Below are 9,170 nucleotides of genomic sequence, written 5' to 3'. Positions count from 1 at the left end.
GACGGACCTCCCTGGAACGTTGGTGGATTTCTGGAAGGTTCTGCTCTAAGTGGAAGATGAGAGTTGAAGTGAAGTTTGAGGGCCATGAGGAAGGACAGAAGTAGCCAAAATCCCTGGATTTTCTTCTATAATCAACTGACCATTCGCTCTACAGTGGCATTTCCCATCATCAAGTAACAGGTATTACCTGAAAAGACTGGTCTTTGGTCACTTTTGTTTGGCAAAATGCTGAGATAAAGAAAAAATTCTTTATAGCAGGAAATCTCAGAGGTTTTCACATGTTAGTAACTTGATTTATTGAGACTTGGATTCCAAGATCTCTGCCTCTCTTTCTCTCTCTCCTTCTATCTCTCTCTCATGCTCTCTCTTTCATTATATAATTCTCAATGACCTGATTTAGTTCTAAAACAAAATAAAACAAAACAAAACACCTGCGAGGTAGTTACCATTGATCTACATTAGTTTGTCCTTATAGCATTTTGACCATCACAACTTTAACCACTTTCAAAATTTTCTGTTGTTTAGTTTAAAATTTAAAATTATTATGTATTGCTTCTCATCAAATAAAATTGATGCTTCATCTTGAGATGTTGTCCTGGTTCCCCACAAATATGCCTGAGAAGCTTGGGTGTTAGGGATGAAGGAGGTGATAACATTGTACACTGTGGACCAAAAAGAGTCAGGTTCCTTACTGAGGACTCCAGGTACAGAATCTGTCTGAGGCAACTCACCAACCAAATCCTAAATCCAAAGATTTAGTATAAAATCTTAAAGTGGGGGTATCAGCAGACAGGGTAGCTTGTTGCAGGGGCCCTCAGTGTGAAGAATTAGTTTCCAATGCTGGGACCTTCTTTGCCATGTCCACACCAACCTCCTGGTAGAAAAAGCAAGCAGATCGGATGCTCAGGGTTTAATCATGGGGTCTTTGTAACCAAGCACCAGATTTGTTTTAATGATTCTCTTAAGAGTGATTCATCAGGGACCCTTGCCTGAGTCTCCTTTGTGCCTGGGTACCGACGTGCATCTAGAACACGTTTAGTTCCATGTTTTCAAAGATTGGCCGCCCACTCTGTGCATATGATTAATTCTACATGCAGCTAATTATACCCACAATTGGCTAATTGTCAGTGCAATTAGCCAATTGCAGGCCCAATTGGCCACTTGTCCCATAATTTGAAGGTGCAAGTGGACAATTGAAGGACCTATTAGATGCATGCAGAGTTTTACATATTCAAAAAGGAGGCTAGGGGAGGAACAGCCTTTAAAAATGTGATCTTAAGTGCAAAGTAAAAAATCCATATGTGTAGGTCTTTGAGGAAGAAAGTTAACAGTTTCCTTGGATACTTTTTCAAACTCAGTTCTTTGGCTGGTTTTTTTTTGTTTGTTTTGTTTTTGTTTTCAAAATGGAGCAAACAAGGAGCTTGGATGCTGGATTGGATATTTAAAGAAAATTGAAATGTTTAGAATTTTAAGCCAGAATGACCACATCCCAAATCACCCTGTAACTGTTTATTCTTAAACAATTTTCAAAGTCAACATTTTTTTTCCTAAAAAATTATGAAAAAAGCAAACAGACAAACCATCGGGTTTCCAGGACAGACACAGTTGAAGCCAAATTTTAAATCAGTAGGAATGCCTCAATTTTAAAGCCTTATGAATTTGAAGGGTTAAGAGCGAAACAAATGTGCCTCTGAGAACAGCCAACGTTACCAAGCTTTGGGCCTAATCTGGACTGCTCTCATTTCTCCCCGGTTATTCTTAATACTCTACATTATAAAAAGTTCTGCTCACATCAAAGCCTTCATGATTGGTTTGACTTTTCCCTTTTCCGGTCGTGTATTATCTAGGCCACCTGGAAGGAGTGGCTGAGGTCACCCCTCTCTTGATGTGATCACGTTCAAGGATTATGACCCTTGTTAGTGATTATCTGTTCGAGTACAACTGTCTTGTTGCAGAGCCCCAAACCTATAAATACCCTTCTGTGCATGTTTTCTTCTCAGGTAGCCCACCACAGGAAGCCCTGACCCAGAAGTAGGAGCCTAAAACAGCCAGCAGGTGTGTGAAAACCGGCTCGTTGGAGGCACGGGGTCCACAGCGGTGGATAAGGAGTGTCACCGGCGGGCAGGTTGAGGGCTGAGAATGAGGTTTGGAATCCACACACATAGAGTGGATTTAGTTACCCGGAAAGTCGTTGCAGTTAAAATGAAACAAGATTGGGGTGACTTCCCTTCTATCTGCGGTTTATATTTTTAGGGACTTCAACCCTCTCTAAGGTGGCCAGAGACAGAGAAGTAAACCCAGCAGACTCTCGTCTATCAGGAATATCTGCTAGGAAGCAAACACAACCCAAACCCGGTTGGAAATGCTGCTGCGTGCAGTGTCCCAAACTGATCTTTTGAATATGAGTCTCAAGGGATTTTCTGAATGCAAAGGATTTCACCATGGTCAAAGATGGTTAGGAACACAGCACACGATTTGCATATTTAAAGTAAGAAACAAAAAGCTCAGCAATAAAAAAAAAAAAACTGTTTAATTCATGTTTTAACCCAGAATATGTCAATGTAATTGACCAAGAAATCCTCTTTTTCTGTAATAACTAATACTATGCTTCTGAGTTAGAGTTAAATGGGACACATTTTTAGAAATGTAGCACGAGGCCGTGGTTTAGAGCTAAATTGATAAGTTAATACGCAGCATTAACAAACTTGATTATTTGATTTTCAGCTCACAGAAATGTTTAAAAGACTGCTTTAAGAGCTCAAGATGGGACCTGATAAAGGAACTCTGAAATTAAAAAAAAAAAATCAATTTGGAATCTGTGTCATAGGTTATTCTTTGGAGGTAAGTCATTTTCCTCATTTGTATGAGAGAGTCGCATTTGATGAATGCTGAGCTCTCTCCTGCCTGGCATCCTGGGGCACTCGGTGGTGGAGCCAAGCAATGCTTTAGTCCATGAATTTGTCTTTCCTCTCTCAGTCTCCAGGCCCTGCTATACAACTAGCTGGAAGACAGACTTTCCAATTCCAGATTCTCTGCCTATCAGCTCCTCACCTGGGATAACTCTCAATTGCTTGAAACCTCAGTTTCCCTAAAGAGACACTAAGCATAATAATATAACCCGAAGAAGACTCAACAAGCTAACGAATGGAGAAGCCTGTTTAGTAAGTGTAAAATGCTCCCTGTTGGTGTTGCTGGTCTGTTAAATAGTTACTAGCAGTTGGTATTCACCTAACTAGTAGTTTTATTAACTACTATAGCCCAGATTCAATTATTATTCATATTAATTGCCCCAGAGCTACTACTAATATGCTAATTGTGATAATTAACCGATGCTGTGCTTGATGTATTTCAGCACCAGATTTTGTTCTGCTAAACTTGGGGTTTTGCTTGGAGGGGAGAATAGCAGTGCTGGCCTTCGGGCCGTGCCAGGAAAATGTGTGGGCCAGATGGCAATCCAAGTTGGTCTGATAGAACATTTCTATTTCTGTGGATTCTCAAAAATGAACTGACAGGCACGAAGCGAAGTGGTGACTCATAGCCTTCAGGCCCCTGACTTACAGCTTCTGAGCTGAAATTTCCTATTGTCCTGTGAAACCTATTTATGGAAAGCTTACAACTGGACCCTTCTGTCCCCATCGTCATCAGTGTCGTCATGGCCATCACAGTCGACCTTCCCCGAGCACCTAGGGTGTGCCTGGGCCCATTTGGTGGTCTATGAAAATAGACCATCCTAGGCTCTGTAACTACCCCGTGATGCACGGGTCTGAACTGCCATTCTTCAGATGCAGACGCTGACGGTCAAGGAGACCAAGAGACTCACCTGCAATCACAGATGACAAAGGGTGACATTGGGATCTGGGTCCAGAACATCTACATTTCTTTTCTCCTGTATGATATCGTGTTGGAAATGCGGTACTGCTGGCCTAGCACACACCACTCACTGGAAAAATGCTTGCTGGCTTGAATTTCCAACAAGTCCAAAATTTGGTCCACAGCTATGCTCTTGACCTTGGTAAATTGATCGAGTATTAATAGTGGAGCCCAATTCTCAGTATATCAATATAGATATGAGGCCTTGAGCAAGAAGTGTCATTGGAAGATTAGGCTCAGAATCTACACCTCAGGAATGGGGAAATCCTTTGCTCTTAGTCACTGTTCCTCTTTAATCTTCTCCTGTTTCTGATGAGTAAACGATCTTTAATGAAAGGAAGACATATCAACATATTACAGACATCTTTGTCAACACTATTGCAAACATGAGGGCAATGGCAGAATCCTGAGTTTCTCAGTTGTATTTGTGTATGAGATTGAATGCACTGAGGATGGGTCATGTAGCTGGAGTCCACATGGGGTGGGGGGCTTCCTATGGGTGTTAGTCTTGGGTGGCTATCCGATCCCCAGCCTCAGAGAGACAGCACCCAAGGCCATCAGAGTAGATGGTGGGGTGGATACTCAGCACAGCCATTTTGGTAATGAGATAGTAAAGTATTAATTTGGATCGCATTTTTGAAAGGATCGGCTTTTTACGGTATGTACTGGGCTTTCTTTCTTTACCAAATGAACATTCCATTAAAAAAATTATCAAATTAATAGCATAACAAGTTTTTAGGGGACGTTTATTAGAGTCAAATATTTAAAGAAGCTGTCATTGAAACAGACATAGTTGTTGAATTGAGGAGATAATTAGGTACCTGAAATTAATCAAAGTATGTTTTTAAAAATAAAATCTATATTTGACTCATTGCAAATATGTTTCAGCCTTTTCTGTTTCCCTGTAATATATTAGAAATTGGCAATTTTGCAAGCTAATCTGCAAAATGCCCTCGACCATTAAAATCCTGTTCTGTCCTTACTGTGTGGAAGCTAAAAGAGTGTGCCCCAAATTGAAATGCAAACTGTAAGATCTATGGGGTGCCCAGGCATCAACTGTATAGTTGTATAAAGATAGTAATAAATTTAACAGATTTATGCTCAATTTTCTACTAGTCTTTCTTTCCTCCTTTTTTAATTTTGTTTTTGAATTACCTTTTTCTACCAGTGAGATAGAACATGATGATGTCAGCCTAGTGGGTGAGGGAAACTCAAGGGAAAGAATGACAGGGAAACATTGGTGATGTCCAATCAGCAAGAAACCAGGAGTGAGTTGAAATTCATTTATTCAAAAAAAAATTTATTGAACACTTATTATGTAGTGGGTGAGAACACGGAGCAACAGCTCCAGCCCAAAGCCCCGGCTCCCGTGAATTTCCATTCCGGTCAGGGGAAGAGACAGTGTACAGAAAACAACCAACAGTGAAAGAGATGATATGTCAGATGGGAATACATCCAATAAAAACAGAATAGAGACTAGAGGAAGGAGCCATGGGCGGGGGGGGACAGGAAGGAGCCCTCATGGGAGACCAAGGGGGAAGGGATCATTCCACTCCTTCATCAATGAATATGTGTGTGGTGTGTGATCTCTGCCATTTCTGCTGCTGCCTCATTTTTATTTCTTTAAATACAATTCCAGTTTTTCAAGAGCTGAGGTGAGGAATGAGACAAAGATGTCTGCTTCATACACAGACGATTTGATGGCAGAGGTAAAACTAGTCAGAGCTTTGTGCAAAGAGGAGGAAGCCTCCGTGTGCTCACTTGCCTGGAGCCCACGAGACTCCAGGATCACCACCTTCCCTGACCCCCGACCTGGAGGAAATCAGACCTCCTCCAGTATAGGACGCACTCATTATGGAAATGCCGAAGTCCGGCCTTCCTTCACCATCTCAGCTAATTGCATGCTTGTTTTGTGAACCACGTTGATAAAATTGGCCTGCCTAAATTATGGCTTAGAGTTCTTTTTCTTTCTCAGCAGGGTAACCACTTAACCAATTCTTTATTCTCTTCCTTTCTCAGCCCTTATAGACTTAGCTGCTCCTCTTCAAATGCCTTTGTCTTGTGTTCATAATCCCAGAGAAGGATAATTTGATCTTAGGACTGCAAGGTGGAATCGGAAGGTAATAGTGGGCTCTAGTGATGCACCAAGGCCCGGGCCAGGTGCTTTACCAAACTTTGGATCCGTTAACCCTCGTTAACAAGCCCAGGAATAAGAATACTCCCGTGTTCAGGAATAATTTCAAGTTCACAGAGATTATGAGGGTGATGACATCCTTAGAGCACGTACACCCATTTAGTCCAGGGTTTTAAATTTGGTCGCGCACCTGCACCTCTCTGGGTGCCTTGTGAAAAAATGAAGATTCCGAGGCCCCAGATCCATGATAGTCTGAGAGCCTGAATCTGTCAGGTGTGTTGGGATTCTACACAGGTAAAAACAAAAACAAAAAAACCCAGGGGCGCCTGGGTGGCACAGCGGTTAAGCGTCTGCCTTCGGCTCAGGGCGTGATCCCGGAGTCCTGGGATCGAGCCCCCACATCAGGCTCCTCCGCTGGGAGACTGCTTCTTCCTCTCCCATTCCCCCTGCTTGTGCTCCCTCTCTCTCTCGCTGGCTGTCTCTGTCTCTTTCGAATAAATAAATAAAATCTTTAAAAAAAACACAAACAAACCAAAAAACCTCTTCCTAGCGATTCCTAAGATCAGCCAAGTTTGGAAACCTTTGATTTAATTCAACTTCCCCTTTTAGAATCATGACATGTGAGACGAAGCAGGGAAAAGACTTCCCCGAGACAGATCTGAGAGGGGTTCTGATCAGACTATCAACATTGTAACATTTCCCATTTCTGCTTTACCTCGATCACTGATACTTTGTCCCTAACACTCAACAGCCTCCTTACACGCTCTTGTGTGCGCTGCTGGGGTCCTGACTCCCAGCTGAACGCACGCTCCTCCCTAGCAAGCAGCTGGGCCTCGGTTTGTTCCTCTCACTGTTCCAAGCACGGGGAACCTGGTCTCGCTCATACTGGGTGCTCAGTAAATCTTGTCTAACTAATGGCGATCTCTCCTGACTTTCAATAAGAATGATCTCCACTGGGTGGGGCCACTACCTCCCCCTTGCCCTGAGGGCTCATGTAACTCCCCAGGGTTGGATTTTGTAGCTGTACCCCTTTTTGTCAGTATCAGTCTATATAGATGGGGTAATGAAGCCTCCCACTGCCCCATCTGTGCTCCTGAACGCCCGATGCTTACCTTCCTTAGCGGGCAATAACCGTCGTGCTACCATCTCTGAACACTTGGAAATAAAAGGTAGTGGACACTATGGGGAGAAGGATGTGGAAGGAGCTGCTGGCAATAGGCTGAGTCCAAAATAACACTCTCTTTAGTGGCACAGACCAGGCTGGAATCATAAGCTGCCATGCATCATCTGTGTGACCCTGGACAAGTCACTTCACCTCTCTGAGCTTCAGTTCCCATTGCTATCCAATGAGAAAATAAGTATCTCATACAGCTCTTAAGAGGGCTAAAACTAAAAATAAGGCATATACAACTGGCTAATGAATACACATAAATCATTTTGGTATTTCTACAGACCACGGAAAGATCGCAAAGTGATGGGAAAAAGTCATATGTCTACATGTGTGGAAATGTAGATGTAATTTATAAAGCTGTGTGTGTATATAATGAAAAGTAAACTACGGCAATTTATTAAAGAAGCAATGCAATTAGTTGTAGGTGGGAAGCTGCCTACCGCTCCATCCCTAGGCCTTCTCACATTTCCCAGCACACACTAATGGTTCAACAAGGACACCCTAAATGAATGGCCCAAGTTCCTTTCTGGGGTCCAATAAGCATAGTTGGACCGGCCACAAAGGCAAGAATGAGCAAATGCAAGAGGCTCAGCATATTTCTATATGTCACATAAACCATAGTTATATGTACCAATGAAAAGACTGGAAATAGACTCCCTTGCCTGGATCCAGTATAACCAGTACGTGGCAATTAGAAGATAAAGCCAGTGTCACCTTGGGTAGCATCAGTATAGACTGCTATCAAGAGGACCCCCGATATTATTACCAGCTGCAATAAAAAAGCACTTCTTCGAATTTTTTTTTCTACCTAATTGTCAAAACTGAATAATATTATCAGCTTTTTTATCCTTTGAGTATTTTCCTAATAAGAAAGCACGGAGATGCATTGCAAATAAAAGCAGAAGATTGGAGGACGCAAAGCAATCATGCAAAATGACTTTCATATCTGTTTGATAAGCAGCTGAAATTTAATAACTACATCTCTCCTATGGTGTTGGATGAAAGTTTAATACTTTCTGCTTTGGCTTCTTTCTTCGGCAAGATGCTTATTCTGAACTGGGGCTTCTCCTTGTATAGTCGGGAATATGAGAGGTGGATTCATCAAAGCCTCCCGAGGCCTGGCCCAGCCCCAGCTCAGGCCATACCTTGGCGACTTATCATCTGAGCTTGACCACACCCAGTGCTGTCCATGACGCCTGGAGAAAAGGGGAGAGATTTCCAAATATTTCCACATACAAGTGGAATGTCACCGTGGAAAGCACGCACCTCATTAAAAGCCGTGAAATATGTTTATGTCCCTCCAAATCTCTTTATGTCCTGGAATAGGACAAATTATAGATCCGATAATAATAAATAATAATAATAGAAAGAAACCACTTGGAGTTGCCCTAAGATCCCATATTTTAAAAGATGGTCCCATCAAATCCAAGAACTGTGACCCTGGTAACGCACACAGTATGCCTTCTGCCTATAAACCTGCATTGGGTAAAGACCGAATGAATGTGCGCGGGTCGTAAGGAAGGATAGAACGCATGCGGTAAAGAGTAAGTGATTGTACGATTGCTTTGCAGGTGGTATCTAGCTCGACCTCCCCAATTTAGAACTGGGGAAATTGAGATGCAGGAAAAGGAAATAATGGCCCAATTTGGGTGTCAAGTAAATCAGCATGAGTCAAATGGCACTGGACATCTGTCTCCTTAGGCCTTGCAAGAGCCTCCAGGATCCGAGAAGTCCCCCATTCCCCCTGCTGCCTAAGCAAGCTCAGTAGGGGACGTGCCCGGGCTCCTGGCCCCCACATGACAAAAGCCACAGCCTTCCAGGAGTCCCTTTGGAAAGACAGAAACCCTAAAGGGAGGAGAAGGAGCATTGGAGGAGATGTGATGCAGGCAGAATTGGGAAGCCAATTCTAACGCAGTGCTAGGTGTTCATGGATCTCTCTAGCTCTCTAGCTCTGGGTCCACACCTGCGCGGGGAGGAGATGGCTTTCCCAGGGCT

The sequence above is a fragment of the Ailuropoda melanoleuca genome, chromosome 14 (assembly GCF_002007445.2).
Source record: "Ailuropoda melanoleuca isolate Jingjing chromosome 14, ASM200744v2, whole genome shotgun sequence".
NCBI classification, from domain to species: domain Eukaryota; kingdom Metazoa; phylum Chordata; class Mammalia; order Carnivora; family Ursidae; genus Ailuropoda; species Ailuropoda melanoleuca.
This window is presented reverse-complemented; position numbering follows the sequence as displayed.